This window comes from Marmota monax, unplaced genomic scaffold (genome assembly GCF_021218885.2).
Source record: "Marmota monax isolate L192 unplaced genomic scaffold, Marmota_monax_Labrador192_F-V1.1 WCK01_AAM20220418_F8-fsc00007, whole genome shotgun sequence".
NCBI classification, from domain to species: domain Eukaryota; kingdom Metazoa; phylum Chordata; class Mammalia; order Rodentia; family Sciuridae; genus Marmota; species Marmota monax.
The window spans coordinates 32,453,729-32,470,204 of NW_026692781.1; the positions used below are offsets into that span (position 1 = coordinate 32,453,729).

At 39.8% G+C, this 16,476-nt stretch overlaps 1 long non-coding RNA gene and 1 pseudogene across 1 annotated transcript; both read left to right on the top strand.

The window, feature by feature from the left end:
* Positions 1–16,476, top strand: part of LOC124094656 (aldehyde oxidase 3-like) — a 90,604-nt pseudogene that overhangs the window by 1,051 nt on the left and 73,077 nt on the right.
* Positions 4,459–4,842, top strand: LOC124094598 (uncharacterized). Its single transcript, XR_006852287.1, has 2 exons — positions 4,459–4,519; positions 4,669–4,842. It is a non-coding gene; the product is annotated as an uncharacterized LOC124094598 (long non-coding RNA).

Below are 16,476 nucleotides of genomic sequence, written 5' to 3' on the forward strand. Positions count from 1 at the left end.
CCTTGACGTTGTATGTGATGTGCAACCCAATATTTTTGTTTTCAGCCCTATTGGCAAAGAGGAAAAGGCAGTCAAAGTTTAACTTGAGCTTAATGGTACTGTGTGCTGTGCACACCAAACACGGACTAGGAAATGAAATGAAGGCTCGGCGTGGCCATGTAGTGTGCCCTAGGTCACTCAGCTAACAAACACTGCGGGGACCTTGGCTTTCATCTGTCTGCTTGCAATGTTTGTGTCCTCTCCCCTGCTCCATGTCTTATCTCCTAAGGAGATGGCTGGTCTACAATCCCCCACTAAAGGGAGGTGCCTGTGGATTTCCTGGGTATTGAAATAATTCTGTTTGTCCACTGCTTCCTTGTTCGCTTGCCAACTTTGAGTGAAGAACAGAGAACAAAGAGGGTATTTTGCAGGTGGCCATGAAAGCTAAAAATCAGCTCAGTTCCCCACTCCTTTCATCTAACTGTATGAAGGCAAGAGTTTTAAAAGCGTATAGCTCTTCAATATTTCAGACCTTTTTATTGTTTTCCTGAAACCAAGGTGGTTTTAGGATGCAAATTCTTGTTGGTTATCCTCTGAAACAAAGCCAAACACTTGTCCTGCCAAAATAAAGCAGAAAGCAATACAGTATTATGTAATTTTATAATTGTAGAGTGATGTTTGATCAGGTCAGGCAAATAAGATCAACAAATATATTCTAAATGATTTTTACTATTCATAAATAATAATAGGACAAAGGAAAATTGCCTCAATCTGTAAAATCATTTCCTGTATGCACGTCATTGAGAGGAATGCAGACCCCGGAATACATTTATTACTCTATCTGAGAAAACCATATCCTTTTGTTTGTTTGGGAAAGCAAAGCAAATTAAAAACTCTGGTAACTGAACTTTTTTCCTTCTATTATGCTTCCTTACAAACATCTCGATGTGTGTGGTAATTGAGTAAAGTCAGTGGCTTGTCTTACAAATGGAATGGCATGTGGGCAGTGGTTCCCAGTCTAAGTGAGGATAATGGTCACCAGTGGATAGTGTTTAAAACATGGATTTTTCCAGCTCTGCTTCCAGGGATGTTAAATCACCCTGTCCCTTGATGGGGACCCTCAACTTCTTGGTCAGCATCATATTTAACTGAGGCTCCAGCATCGGTCTCCAGGGCCAACGCCAGGCTACCTGTGAACACATGCTCCTTGCCTGGACTGCCCTTCCATGCAACTGAAGGTTCACAAACAGGAGCTCTGAGAGGCGAAACCAGTTTGAGTTTCCCAAAGGCGAGCCTCAGTGTATGTCTTGCCAATCTGCCTCCTGGTGGTTATCCTGATTGATTCCCAAACTTGAATCACAGGATAAAGATGAGCATATGCTATAGGGTGGTCCCTGGGGCAAATTAAACCACATCTACACCCACACAAGAAATGAGAGCCAGAAGGCAGAGAAAGACCCTGGCAGACTTTGTTTTTTGTTTGTTGTGTATTTGTGTATTTTAATACCCAAAATGTTTTAAAAATATGCCCTTAGAAGCTAAATGGGCAGCATCCTGAGTGTGCTGTCACTCATTCTTTCCACTTTGTCATTTTCCACATTCATATAATGAGGTAAATGTACCAAAACAACATTGGGGCCTTTCCAGCTCCACCCAGAAAACCATCTCTAATTCACTGCATCCCTTCTGTCCTCTCCATCACCAAGTCAAGTATAAATTTAAAGTCAAGGCATCTTGTTTAAAAGAGGTGGTATTGTAGAGGATCCAATTATAGTGGGAATCATCTGTTCTCAATGACTTCCATGGCTTTTAGATTACTTTTTTCTCTTCTGTGTGGAAAGAAAAAAAAAGGATAGCCCTGAATAAAAGTCAAAATTGGAGTTGTTATGGTTTGGATGTGAGGTGTCCCCCAAGAGCTCATGTGTGAGACAATGCAAGAAGGTTCAGAGAAGAAATGACTGGATTATGAGAACCTCAACCCAATCACTGAATTGATCAGTGATGGAATTAATTGAGTGGTAACTGAAGGCAGATGAGGTGTGGCTGGGGGAGATGGGCTTTGGGGGCTTGGCTTCGGGGTATACATTTGTATCTGGCAAGTGGAGTCTCTCTCTGCCTTTTGATTGTCATGTGAGCCGCTTCCCTCGGCACACTCTTCTGCCATGATGGTCACTTAGAGCCCCCAAGGAATGGAGCCAGCCTTCTAAAGACTGAGATCTCTGAAATCGTGAGCCCTCAAATAAAACTTTTCCTCCTCTAAAGTTGTTTTGGTTGGGTCTTTTAGTAATAGCAGCAAAAAGCTGACTAAAACAGGAGGCTCTCTAAACCAAGAAAAGAAACAGGACTTGCTTCAAACTGCCAAGAGGTCTGTGTCCCTGACCTGGAATTGGCTGAGGCTGATGATTTTCCTCCATGGCAAGTGGCTGGCATCCGTTGGTTGGTAGGTCAAGGTGTGGTTTCTTAAGAGATCCCACATTCTAACTGATTTATACTTGAGCACCAAAGCTTGTAGGGCAAGCAAGGTATTTCAAGAAGTCATTGAAATTGCGCCTGTCCTGAAGTCATTTTTCCCCTATGTGAAAATTTAAGGTTAAGGATGGACAGAGTTAGTTCCTCTTTTTTCCTTGACCATAACCCTTCCAGTCCAACTCACAGGGATGAAGTATGGCTGTGGAGGGCAGTGGCACCTGTACAGCCATGATCTTAAATTGCAACCACATCTCCCAGAAGATCCGGTATCCTTCCTCCAAGACTAGTCCGTGCAACTGAATCCTATGTTGATTTTCCATGGAGTTTATTCCTGGCACACTTTTGCCCATGTCACACTCAACAAAGAAAGCTGAACTATCTCATCTTTTATGAGCTAGAGCAAAATTAACTATCTTACTTGTTGATAATTGGAGAAAAGAGGGACAGGATTGTACTTACTTCTGCTATCAAACTTGACACTAGTTCTTGGCATCCTCCTTTTACAAATAAGGGAAACTGAGGATCTAAGGGAATTTGTATTTTTCACCAAAGTTATAGAACTAGTGAGAGAGCATAAAACCCAAGACCATTAGACTGAAAACCCCAGATTCTTCTCTTTGCAAGGTCTGCCAAGGACAGATTTGAAGCCTACTGCCCCACCCTTTCTACTATTCCTTCTGGAAACAGATAACCAAGTTCAGGGCCAAACTCAATTTCTCTCATTCTCCTCCTGATAGGTACAATGCATCTCATATGCATGGAACCCTCTGAGAATTTGGTGAAATGCCCTGTTGTCTTTATTATTCATCCAACCAATATTTGTTGAGGTACCCCTTCCCTAAGTACTGAGAACCAAAGTTACCTGCACTCAATTGTTGGATGACTTGCTTTGCTGGTGGTCCCATTGAACTTCTTCCCTATGCCTCCAGAGTCTTTCTAAAATAATACATTACCTAGATTGTTTGAAGGGAACAAGCTAATTCTTTGACCAGTCGTCACAACTGACAAACTGAAATGGACATAGGAACAAATAAAAATTCTATTCCTGAGATATTTTGTTAACAATATAGTTTTGGGAGATAAATGGCTTTCTTAATTCCAGGTAATAGAAGTTTATTTTTAAGTGACCATACTTAAATCGAAAATCATTGTGATGACTCAGCTTTAACTTGTACTCAGTTATGTTTGTGTCAAAGCAATTAAATATATATCATCTAAATACATATTTTTCTTTCTTATCCCTCAGAATGCCACTGTTGTCTTTGCCAATTCTTTTCAGCTTCCCTGTGGGAACTCTGAAGTCACTTCTCTGTGGCTGCCTGCCTGGTGCCCATCTGTTCTCTCTATGGGGCTGCTGTCACTACGGTAGAAAGCAAAGGAAGCACCAAAAGCAGGATTCATCCTGTTCAGGTAAGAGCATATTTTAACACATTTAGGATAAACATTGGTTTAGGTAGCTTCTTTAACTGTCCAGACTTTCGCTTATAGTTTTAGAGGACACAGATTGTTGTAGGGACAGACGAGGCAAGGCATCAAAGATTCTAGGAAACAGTTTTATTTGGCTGCAGCCAGGCTCAGAGGGCACAGCTTTTGCTGTAATCAATCAATTCCCTGAACCCTGAGTTCAGGTAGTTTCAGAGTTTTATACCCAGCATGTAAGGGGAGGGGCTCAGAAGTTCGCTTCCCCCCCCCCCCGACTGTTTTTGGGCAAGTTAACCCTTCAAGGACAATACTTGAGAAGGGGAGAGCTTCTCCCCCCTCTCTTTCCTCCCCCTGCCAGCTGTTACCATGGAGCCCAATTGATAACTTATCTTAAAAATATAGACATCTCTGTGAAGCCCATCTCAAGGCCAGAGGCCTTGTTTGCACATTTCTACAAACTACTGGATACATTTGTGAAGACTAGTAAGGGGGTGTCCAGCCCCTGGAGTGCTGATTTCTTCCTGGCCAGTGGCCAAGCAAGATAGGGCAACACGGAAATAGGAAGTTTATCTACATTGAACTCTTTTGCATAGACTCTTGCTGACAGTCCTAAAATCAGCCATGGTGACAATTAACTGGAGAAGCCCAGGTAAGACTTTTCTGTGGAGAAAGGGTGCTACTTCAAGATGGCAGGCTAAGACCTCTGTCCCCTTTATAAAAAGAAATATTGCCCTTTTCTTAATTTTCTTTTCCTTCTGCAGCTTTATTTACTTATTTATTTATATTATATCTCCACAGAAGTATAGAGAAGCTAGTAAAGAGGTCATGGCTCCAGCCTGAGTCCTTTCAGACCATCTCTTGACCACAAGGAGGAATCTTCCTTCCAGGAATGTTTTGGGTTCTACCACAAAGACACAGCAGGGGGGGAAATCACACTTATCTTCATTTCTGTAATAAAGTGAGAAAAACAAAGATGCATATTCTTTGTATGGTCTGTGTAAAGAGTTATGCTGCTAATTCTAACCAGAAAAAAATAATTTTGTGACCCAGATATATGAATTTGGCATTGGCTGCTATGTAGTAGTTTGATCAAAACTACATATGATGAGTATGCCCCCAAATTAAGTTATAGCTGCTTTAAGGGCAAGGATTATGTCTTACTCCAAAAATACCTTTCCACACCATGAGAAATTGGTGTTCCATTACGATTATTGGCAGACAGTGAGCCACAGGTCAGAGGGGAGGAACATCACCAGCAGGTTTGTTTGTCCTTTTGTCCCGAGGAAATCCTTCACAACATCAGAGGCACATATCTGGGTGTTAGTCTCCAGTCCAAGTTTTTATAGGATTTTAAACTCATCTACTAAAGATTCAGTTTACTAAAAATGTCCAAACACAAACAAAACTCCAGGTACCCATCAAGGTCAGAACAAAAAGTAAGACATAGTAAAGATGGATCTCTCCTTATGGGAACAGGCCTTGATACTAATGCTCCAATTTAAATTCTTTCATGTGGGTGAGGGTGAGGGGATCACCTAGGTGGTGGCGGAATGAGAAGACAAAATGAAAATTAGCCATTTCTATTTCCATTGTCTTGATTGACTCCAAACTGGCCCTTGAAGTTATGTGCTGGGTTGACACTCAGGACTCCTTTCCCAACTACCTCAGAAAGCTTCCTTGGCACTGTAAATGTGAGAATTCACAGCTCTTCCAGTCATTAACTGACAGGCTTGTACCTACCAATCAAAGGTCTCTGTCTCATTTCCAAGAGTTTCCTACTCCTAAACTTTCACACTGAAGCTCCCGTGTTCTTTTCTTTTAGGAAAGGATTGCTAAAGGCATGGTACCCAGAGTGGATTTTGCACCCCAGGAATGGTGATGAGCATCTACACCCTCCACAGAATAGACAATGGAAACCTTGAGTGTAAAGTCACTAATGTCTTAAATTGTGGGATAGTTGTTATTTTCAAGAGGAGCACAGATGCTAAAGGGACTTCATCTAAGGGATTAGGCCAAAGGGCTTATTCATCTTTATAATCTCTATAATCTATACAATTATTCATCTTTTAATCTATACTTTTAAAGTTGTCGCAATTATCATTCATCCTGATTTAGTGGGAGGAGAAACTGAGGTAGCCAGACAGGAAGTAAAGTGAATTTTCCATATGACTGTTACATTCTTGGCATCATAGCAATTGTTTCTGGTAAAGCTAGTGTAATATATATTTGGATGGCATATGCTTTGTGTGGGTGTCATTGATGCAATTGAAATGTTATTGAAATGGTGTTTGGAAATATTAGGACTTTTGAATCTTTTAATTATGTTCTTAGAGCTTGCTGAAAGAAGCATCGACCTTGTGGTTTGTTTTTATTTTTTGTTGTGGCTGTTGCTGCTGCAGTCATGGTTGAAGTGTAATTAATGCCTATGAAATCATCAACTCTTAGGAATTAAGGGGGAAATCACTTGTGACTTCATGAACTTGCATACAACTGGAATGCCATAAGACTTGAAAAATGGCATTTCTCCCCCTCTGTCCTTTGGGAGACTTTTTTTTATTCTTTTAAAATTTTATATACTTATTCTACTCTGTCCAGATACTTTTTAAGTTCTATTCTGTTATTTGAAAATCTGATAAACACTACCTTCTGTCTTTATGTAAGTTGTGGGCTAAAATATTGAACAGGGTAAGATAAGCAGAGGTTTCTGGGATCATGGTGAACACTGTACTATTGTTTTCATGTATAATGATTTACATTTGTCTCTCCTCTCCACAGAGGAGCACAGATGTGTCAAATGCCTTGTGAAATTCTTGTGCTTTGGTCTACGGTGTTGGTCAATCTAGAATCTTATCCCCTAAGGGGGGAGGGTAACTGTATTGAGTACCCAATTTCCTTTAGGGACCAATTTCCTCTTGTGCTTGTCTGATGCATTTAGTTCACCAAACATTCCTTTGGTGAAAAATATGGAAGTAAAAATAGGAACGAAATAGTTCTGCCTTCTCTCTAATAGTCTGTTGATATTACTCTATCTTCATTGAGCAATGTGTTTGTTCTCACTTTGATACATTTTGTTGTTGATGGTATTTTCCACAAAATCTATCTCAGTCTGGTGTTCAGCCAACTTAATATTGCTCTGTACACACTTTTCCCTTCATCTTTAGTTTTTTTTTTTTACTTCAGAGTAACAGGCATGAGTTTATTGAAGATATAGGAAAAGAGAAAGGGAACTTTTTCAAGGGTAAGAGGGTCCCCTCAGAGAGAAGGCCTCTTCTGCCCTCCAGTTTTATTGGGAGTCCTAGGGAAGTTTCCAGAGAATCCTGCCCAGGTCCACCTTTTAACTTTTGACTGACAGCCTAGGAACTTCATGCACTGCCTCCAAGAGGGGATGATGTATTGCTCACAGAGTTGGAGATTTTAAGGAAACTGGGTCCCCCCTGCTTTTGCCTCAATTTTCTCCCCCCCCCTTAATCTGTTTGTTACCCTTTGAATAGCCCCCAGCAAGCTTTCTTTGTGAGGGTCTTGATGTTTTGGTTGCCCAGGTAATCGGGGTGATTGGGAGTTGTGATAGTTTCATGATAAAGGAGGGTCCAGGTCACCTGGTGGGATGTGACATGATCTTGAAGCAATAATTTTTCTAAAGAGGAGGTAATTATGGCTGGGTGGAGGTTTTAACATTCTAGCCTCCCATCTTCCAGGTGCTTATCTGTCAGATAAGGCTTCTTATTGTTTTATGTTACCCTTCATTGTCTTTTCCCTGTTCATCGATTCATGGCTGATTAGCTACCTAACATCACTCTACTTAAGGACTTGGGTTCCTGAATTCTTTTAGTGTATTTGGGAATCTATTCAGTCTGGATGCTTCCTTCTGAAAGAGGGCAAAGTTGGGGGGTATAGCCCAAAGTCTTTGTTTTCTATCAGGTGAGACATGGACAGTTAAATGTAAGTAACATCAGGATAGTCCAGAGATCCATGGTGACATTTGATGGATGACTGGATGAGGCATACTTAAGGCAGGGATCATGCTTAAACATGAATTAGAGTTCTCACTGATCTTACCCTTGAGTGAGATTCCATTAAGTTCTGGAGATAAAAATGAGAGGGTAAGAGGAAGAGAAAGAGGTGACTTTACTCTCCCAGGCATCAGGGTTCAAAATCTCATGATCACTTCAGATTCTACAAGGGTGTTACCCTCACCTCAAATCCTTCATTTGCCATAGGTAAGCATTGCCGTTCAAATGGACTGAGGGTGAAAGCCCCAACTTTTACTCCTAAGGGTTACAGTATCTGAGCTCCAATCAAGAGGCCTTTTGGTTCTTACTAGAATGTGCTCTAACTAAAGAACCATGGATTATCTCAAGATTTTTCCTCTAGTCACCAAAAATTTGAAGTGAAGAATAGAGATACAGAAAAAGCTGAATGAAAGTAACCAGAAAAGAATTAGGATAACCAATGATAACTTGGTGCAAACTCCAGATGTTACAAGTCAGAGATCAGCTACAAGGCTGAGTCAGGCAAAAGATCCTCTTCAAATTCTGATTCTTGCAACCATGCCAGGAAGATTTCAGGCCTGTGTGCAGAGGAACAGGTATGAATTTATTGAAGGGATTAGAAAAGAGAAAGGAGACACTCTCATGGGAGAGAATGGATCTTTTCAGAGAAGAGAAGGAACTTAATCTTCAGTTTTGCCCCATGACTTTCATTGTTTCTTTATCTCCTTACTCCTGGAATGGCTGTACTTTGATATTTTGACACCATCATGGCAGCCAACTTTTTTGAGTACTTTCTATATACAAAACATTATTCTAAGCTAAGCATTATGTGCCAATTGTACAGATGAGGAAACTGATGTGCAGAATGGTATGGAAGGGTGAAGTTACTGCCCAGGATCGTATAACTAGCAAGTGGAAAAGTCAGGTCTTAAACCCTGGTAATTTGGTTGTAGGATCCATGTTCTTATTTATCTTGTCTGAATCTATTTATTTTTTCCCAAACCATTTTTTTTCTTGAGAGGGTAAGAGGAAGAGAAAGAGGGAATTATTTCTCCAGGGAATTATCAAGACCTTCTTTATTTTTACTTTCCTCCAGTAGAACTATTTTTCTCTTTGGTTTCATGCTGTGGAGTATCACCTATGTTATGTTTTAATCTTCTAAATTACTGATTTATTTAGTCATGCATCCCTCTATAAACATTAATGACCACCTATTGTGTAATGTACTGTATGCTTATAATCCTCAACTTTGGGAAGAAGCAGTCCTGAACAGGGATTCTAATTCAGGGTCAATTCTATAAGGGGTTCATAAGCCTACAGATTTTGTGCAAAACATTGTGTGTATATTCACAGAACAGAAATGTCGTCAGACTCTCAAAGACTCTATGACCCCTCCAATAAAAGTGAAGGTCAGTAATATAAAAAGATACAGAATAGTTGCCCTGCCCCATTCCCAGACATACTTTCCTAGTTGTTGTAAGAGACACTCTCTCTGTGTCAGGGTCATTTCTTTCAATATTATATGTTAACATAATTTAGTGACTGCCAAGAACTGCAGAAGGCCTGAGATTTTTTACACTACTAACAAGTTGATAAGTTAGACTGTCACAGTTTGACGGATGCTGATAGAAGACATGAGACTCCTGGGTCAGAGACAAAGGACTTCATTACTCACAGCACTCGCAATAGTTACAATAGTATCATTAGCACCAGTTTCCACAAGTTAATGTGAAAAAGATCAGTGATGCCCAAGTGTGCCTGGGTATTCAGGAGAGAAACCCTGAATATAAGGAACTCAAGTCTTGAAAATGGGTGATAAGTTTCCCAGAAAGTGGCATTCATTATCTTTAGTATTCTGGAAATAAGTATTTCTGCTCAATCCTTTACAGAGACACTCTTTTTCTTTCAAGGCTCTTCACTATAGAAACATCCTTGAAAAGATAATCTGGACCAAAAGCAGTTAGTTCTTCTACTTATAAGATATGCACATCTCTGGCATGTGACTTGTATCCCCTCTAGAGTTCTTTCTGTCCTTTCTCTTCACTGATTTCCTGTTCTGCATCCTTCCAAATACTGCAACCCAGAAATGTATCCTAAGTGACTTCTGAAAGCTCTAGCTCAGTCTAGAAAAACTACTGGAATTTTTTATGCTTTTTGGTGGGAAGATAAAAGGAGACCAAGTTATGAATGAAAGAGACATATCAAGGGCAGAGAAATGGCCTTTGGGTTGAAACATTGTGTATTCCTTTCTACCCAGGTAATTTATGCTGCTGTACTGAATGTAGACCCATTGTGGAGAGTGGGAAAATGTTTAGTCCTGTAAGTATGCAACAACTGATGGCTGCTGAGCCAGCAGTCCTGGGCTATAGAAAAGCATCATACCCTTCCCTGCCTACTCCCTCCTCATATCCCACATCTATAGGATTGGTTTTCAGGGAAAGCTCAATATTATATACAGAAAAAGATGCTTTACCATTTTACCCATCTCAGTAAGGGGAACTAGATTTTTTTTTCCTTGTAATGCACACAGTGACACCTTAATAGACTTTTTGAAGGTAAAGTTTATGAAATAGCATATTCTAAATGAAAATGGATTAGGCCATCCTCCTAACATCTTGCTTTGTGATAGGGAAAAGCAAAGAGTCTATTTCTCATACTGCCATTTCAGCAGCACTTTTTGTTGAGTCATAGCCAAAGTGAGACATTTTCACCAAATAAATGCCTGAGTTCTCTCTGTATGTGATTCCATCTTTGATTAATACTGAAGGTAGAGGGGAAGAGAGGAGAGGCCATTTCCATTTTTCACATTGTATAGAATCAATTGCCACCAACATCCTACAACATCCAACTACTAAGCTTCAGACTCTCCTCTGCCCACCCCCTCCATAACCCCCTTTCTAAAGAAACACACACTATTCTTCCACTCTCACACACAGTGCTTCTGACGCCAGATATGCAGGTTTTTCCACACCAAGCAATTCTCCAACTCTTTAGATACCAGTTTAATTCAGTTCTGACACTTTTCCTACAGTTAGTGTCACAGCCCACAAGTTAAGGGTTGGTCCCACAAGACCACTTCCCACCTCACCTGCCAGTGGCAAGTCTGGGCCTATTTCTGATCCACTGGCAATAAATTGGCAGTTCCTACATCCCATTCTTAGGGTTTGACAATTTGCTAGAAAGATCCAGAGAACTCAGGGAAACATCTTACTTTTGCTCACAGGTTTATTAGAAAGGCTGTTTTAAAGTGTGTAGATGAATAGCTGGATGAAGAGGTGCATAGGGCAAGAAGGGTCCTGAGTCTCCATGGGGTTTAGATACACTGCCTTCCTGGCCCATGGATGCGGTAATCAACTCAGAAGCTTATAAGTCTCCTAGTCAAGAGTGTTTTTTTTTTAATATTTGTTTTTTAGTTTTAGGTGGACACAATATCATTATTTTATTTTTATGTGGTGCTGAATATCGAACCCAGTGCCTCATGCATGCTAGATGAGCAATCTACCACTGAGCCACAGCCCCACCCCTATTCAAGAGTTTTTACAGACCTCTCTAGCCCCCTCTCTCTTCAGAGGTGGGTGGGTGGGGTAAAACTTCCAAGCCTCTAATCACTTGATCTTTCCATTGACCAGCTCTATCCTGAGGCTATCTAGGGTCTTCATCTTAAGTCACTTCAACATAAACTCAGGTATGATCAAAAGGGCCTCACCAGAGTATCTAAAGACATTCCTATCACTTGGGAAAGCCAAGGTTTTTAGGAGCTCTGTGCCAGGAACCAAGGACAAAGATCAAATATGCTTTTGTTATACTCTATCTTCCCCCCGCCACCCCCACTATTGTAAATGGCTAAGAAAGACTATATGAAATCATTTATTTAAAAAATGCATTCTTGTTCTTGCAAAGGTATACCTTATAAACCACAAAATTATATATCCAGAGATATTTGGATGTCTATATTATTTTAAAAATGTGAAAAAGTAAGAAAAATTTAGGATGATGACCAAAAGGGGCATGCAAGGAAATATATCTAAAGCAAAGTTTAAAGGGAGACTAGAGGACTACATAAACAAAACTGACATGAATGAGCCATGTGAGATATTTATTGTTATATCTGGCAGTTATAATTATTATTTTTACTATCTACCTGAGCTGGAGAAGTAAGACAAATTACAATAAGATTTATTTATTTGTTCATTCATTTTTCAATTCAATTCAATTCATTCATTCATTATTTGAAATCATATGTTATAGACTCTAGTACCTTTCATTATCAACTGTGTTTCATTTTTAGTTTCCTTGTGTTTTTAAAGATCACTTGAATCAGTTTAATTAGCTAGATCACTGGGATCAGATAAGCATAGAGAAAAGACCCATGCCTGATATCCAGGGTAGAGTGCGTGGTCATAGTTTGAGTAGTAGGAAAAAATTCTTCAGTGGAGCCCAATTCTTGAGTTTTGGTGGCAACCCAGAGGACATTGTCCTAACTTTGAAGGCTCCCAAAACAGCTTTTCTCTCTTCTTTGGGAAACCTGGTCCCTGCTCCTTTCTCTCTGGAGAGGTTGTTTGAGGATTAAAGACCTAAATACCTTGGCACTGAACATAATACCTAGACTATGGTAGACAACCAAGAAACTATAGGTATTTATTAAAAATTAGAGAGAATATAAATTTATGTTGTATAAGCAAGAAATAATCCTATTATCAGATTAGTACAGCTTCAAATTCTGATTGCACTATTCTCTAAATTATATTATAGCTATATAATTTGATAAATTGCAAAACCTTTCTAAGTATTTGTTTCCTTATCAGTACAATGGGATTATGATTACAAGGATTAAATTACATCATATCTGCAAAGCATAAAACATCATGCCCAGCACACTGAGTGCTCAACAAAACCTAGACTACAACTAATAAGGTTACTACTACTACCACCACCACCACCACCACATCTGAGTTCATTTTGTGCTACTATAACAGAATACTGAAGACTGGGAAATTTATAAGGAACATAAATTTATTGGTTCACAGTTCTAGAAACTGGGAAATTCAAGATTCAGGGTCCATGTCTAGCAAGGGTCTTTTTGCTGCATCATAATATGGCAGCAGGCATCACAGTGGTGGAAGGGCAAGAAAGTGAGAAAGAGGCAAAAGGGGACCAAACTCATCCTTCTAATAGGATCCCACCCCTGCTATAATGGCGTTAGTCCATTCATGAGGGCTCTACGTTTTTAAAGAACTCATCTCCCAGCACCATCCCAATGACAATTCAATTTCAGCATGAGTTTTGGAGGGGACAAATGTTGAAACCACAGCCTACCACTACCATAACCACCATCATCATCTCTTTTGATATTTGACAATTTTATGATTTTCCAATTTTGCTATTTTTATTTTCTTCTATAGAGTTCCTCTTGCCATCAAATGAATAAAGAAGGGAAATGTTGTTTGGGTCAAGAAGAAAACAAAACTTAGAAGAAAGACAATGTAAGACTTTCTATTTCCTGAAGCTTTTTATATTTGGTCTGAGTGTGTCTCATCAATCTGATTAACAGGGCTTGGGGTGCTGATGGAGCAGGCATGGGAAGTTCTAAACACCACTGTCATTCTCCCAAACTCTCAATCACTGCCAACCCAAATCTACCTTGTAGAAAAGGTTCCCTGTACTGGGCCTGAAAGGAATAGTAATCATTCAAAGGTGGCACCAGCATGGTGATGACTGCTTAGGAAAGAGAGGGCCTAGTTTAAGTCCCAGGTCTGTAACTTTTTAGATCAAGTCTAATTTTTTCCTCAGTATAATAGTATCATATGTCAAAGAATTTGTTGGGAAGACTAAATGGTGGACATAAAGGACATATATTATACCTCAATTAGAGTAACAAGCACACAACATTTCTTATTAAATGCCTACTTTCTCTAATAACTGATGTCCAGAATCACCCTTAGAGCCAATCTTGGCATGAGATGGCTCATAGAGGCAATAGAAATTAGAGTGTTGGGTTAGGGTCGTAGATCAGTGGTAGAACACTCGTGTAGCATGTGTGAAGCACTGGGAAAAATTCTCAGCACTGCACATAAATAAATAAATAAATAAATAGCTTAATTATTATAAATAAATAATACCTTAATTATTATAAATAAATAAGTAAATAAATAAATAAAACTAAGTTCTATCAACAACTAAAACAAAATTTAAAAAAAGAAGAAATTAGAGTGTCTAGGGAATTAAAATTTTCTATGTACTCTTTGATCCAACAATTCCACTGCTGGAAATCTGCCCCAGGAAAACAATTACAGATAGGTCAAATACTTATTATATACAGAGGTATTTGTCACAATGTTTTTACAATAACAAAACATTGGATATAACTTAACTGTTCAACAGTAGGGGATCATTTCAATACATCAAAGCGTAACTATATAATTGAAACTTAGAAAAATCTTTGTTTTTGTAACATTTGAAAATAAAAATGCTACATTTGAAGTGAAAAAATTTAAAAACTAAGCACTCTTGACACTGAATCTGTAGGAAAAATTATTATTGATAAATACAACATAAGCATAAATATACAAAGCCAAGAAAAATGAGTAGAAGGAAATGTACTTAACATAATGGTAATTATCTTTTCACAATTGTCTTTCAAAGTCATTTTTTCTTCTATAGAATTTTCAGTAATTCTACATGATTTTTCTACATGAGCATTAATTTTATAATCACACACACACACACACACACACACACACACACAAATGTTTGGACAAAAAGAAATTCCTAAGGATGGTATAGTAGTTACAGCAAAAACACAATTCCCTTTAAAAGCCAAATTTGGTGTGATTTCTAGTCTAGTGTGGAAGAAAGAAGAGGAAAGTTTAGGCCAGTTTAGGCTGTTTATCAAGTGGCCAGCAAATACCACTTCCTGGAGTGACAGGAAAGGTCTGACCAGACCCTGACATTTGTAGACCCAAAGCAAAAATACAAGCGGAATATACCAGTTCTATTCTCTTCCCACCTCTGGTGTCACAGATTGGATACCCCTCTCACAATTCAAGCTCCATCCACTTCCCACTCTCTAGTCAGCTGTCTCTTGGTCATGGCTCAAGCACCTGACCTCTCTGAGAGAAGGGACTGGAGCAGAGACCGCATGGGCCCTGGAATAGGTTTGGGGCCTTTGGGGCAAAAAAAAAATTGAGCACGTGGGTATTCACAGCCTATGGCTAGAAGATGAGGTGCAGGATATGAGTGGAATATTTCTTGACCCCAGGGTCTCTTTGTCCCTGTGGAGGGGCATGAGTTGGGGCCAGAGCAGAAACCCAGTGATCTGGAGTCTAAAGAGCAATATGGGAAAGTGCTCCTTGAAGCCAATTTGATGCTTCTGATATCAATAGAATATAAATAAGAACATACTCCAGGATGGCAGGCCTCATTTTTCAGATACGTAAAAATAACATTACATAAAATCTAATAGAGTGCCTATTTAATCCCTCAAGCTATTATTATTACATTACTTATTTTTCAAGCTATTACTACTACATTGCTAATTCTTCACATGTGATTTTCCCTATCACTATGAGTTCTTGTTGGAGCTGCTAAGCTTCTGACCAGTGAACCCTCTTGAAGCTGGGCTAGCTGACAGCTAGAGCTAGTCAGTGGCCCCTGGCTGGTCTTCTAGAAAGCCACATCTTGCTTTGAGCTGAGTTCTGCTATCTTGTAATTTCCATGTATGGGATAGCCCTAGGGAAACCTGTCCCCCATCTTTGAGACTGCCCTTCTTATAGAAGTGGCCCACTCACATCCCCGCCTCTCCCTACTCACCTTCCTTTCTCCTTTCTAGGTAAGTACTTTTCATGCACTTATTTCACTTAATTCTTTGTTCATCCCTGAGACTCCACGTGACATCTCCATAAATGGCTCCCAAATCCATTTCTGCTTCTGTTATCTTTCCTGATCCTTCCCTGCACTCCTGATCCTGAGTTTATCATGTTCCCCACTAACTCCAATAAACCCCTCTCCCCTGACTTCCATATTTATGCTAATGATACCATCACTTTTTTTCCCTCCCCCAGAGCCAAGGCCTGATGATCCTCACACTCACTGGCCCTCAAGCACATCTATCCCTTTTCACCTGCACTCAGTACTCACTTGGCCCAGACCATTTTCATCCATGCTGAGATTATTGCAGAAAATTCCCTACCTGGTCACCTTCCTTCCAACATGTCCCCTTCAACTCAACTCAGGGCAGGGTTCCCAAATTTCCCAGAATTGCTTAGAAGGATTTTTAAAAATGAAAGTGTTTTTCCAGATTAGACCCTCTTGTGGTATGGCTTAGAAATAGCTCTGAACTTTTACAAACCTCCTCAGGGGACAGATGCAATCTGTCTGCAGGTCTGGAGTTGAGAACCACTACAGACCACAGTCAAAGAAATCTCCCAGAAAATTGGCTCAGAAATCGTCAGTGGCTCCCTCTGGCCCCAGAATGCTGTCTTAGATGTGAAATCTGCTTTGAAGACTCCTGGCAGCTCCTTCTGACCCTCCTCTCACTCTGCCTCCTACTTACTAACCTCTCCCCTGAAGTCAAGAGGATTCACTTGACTGTGTGATTTTTTTCTATACCCTGTGAACA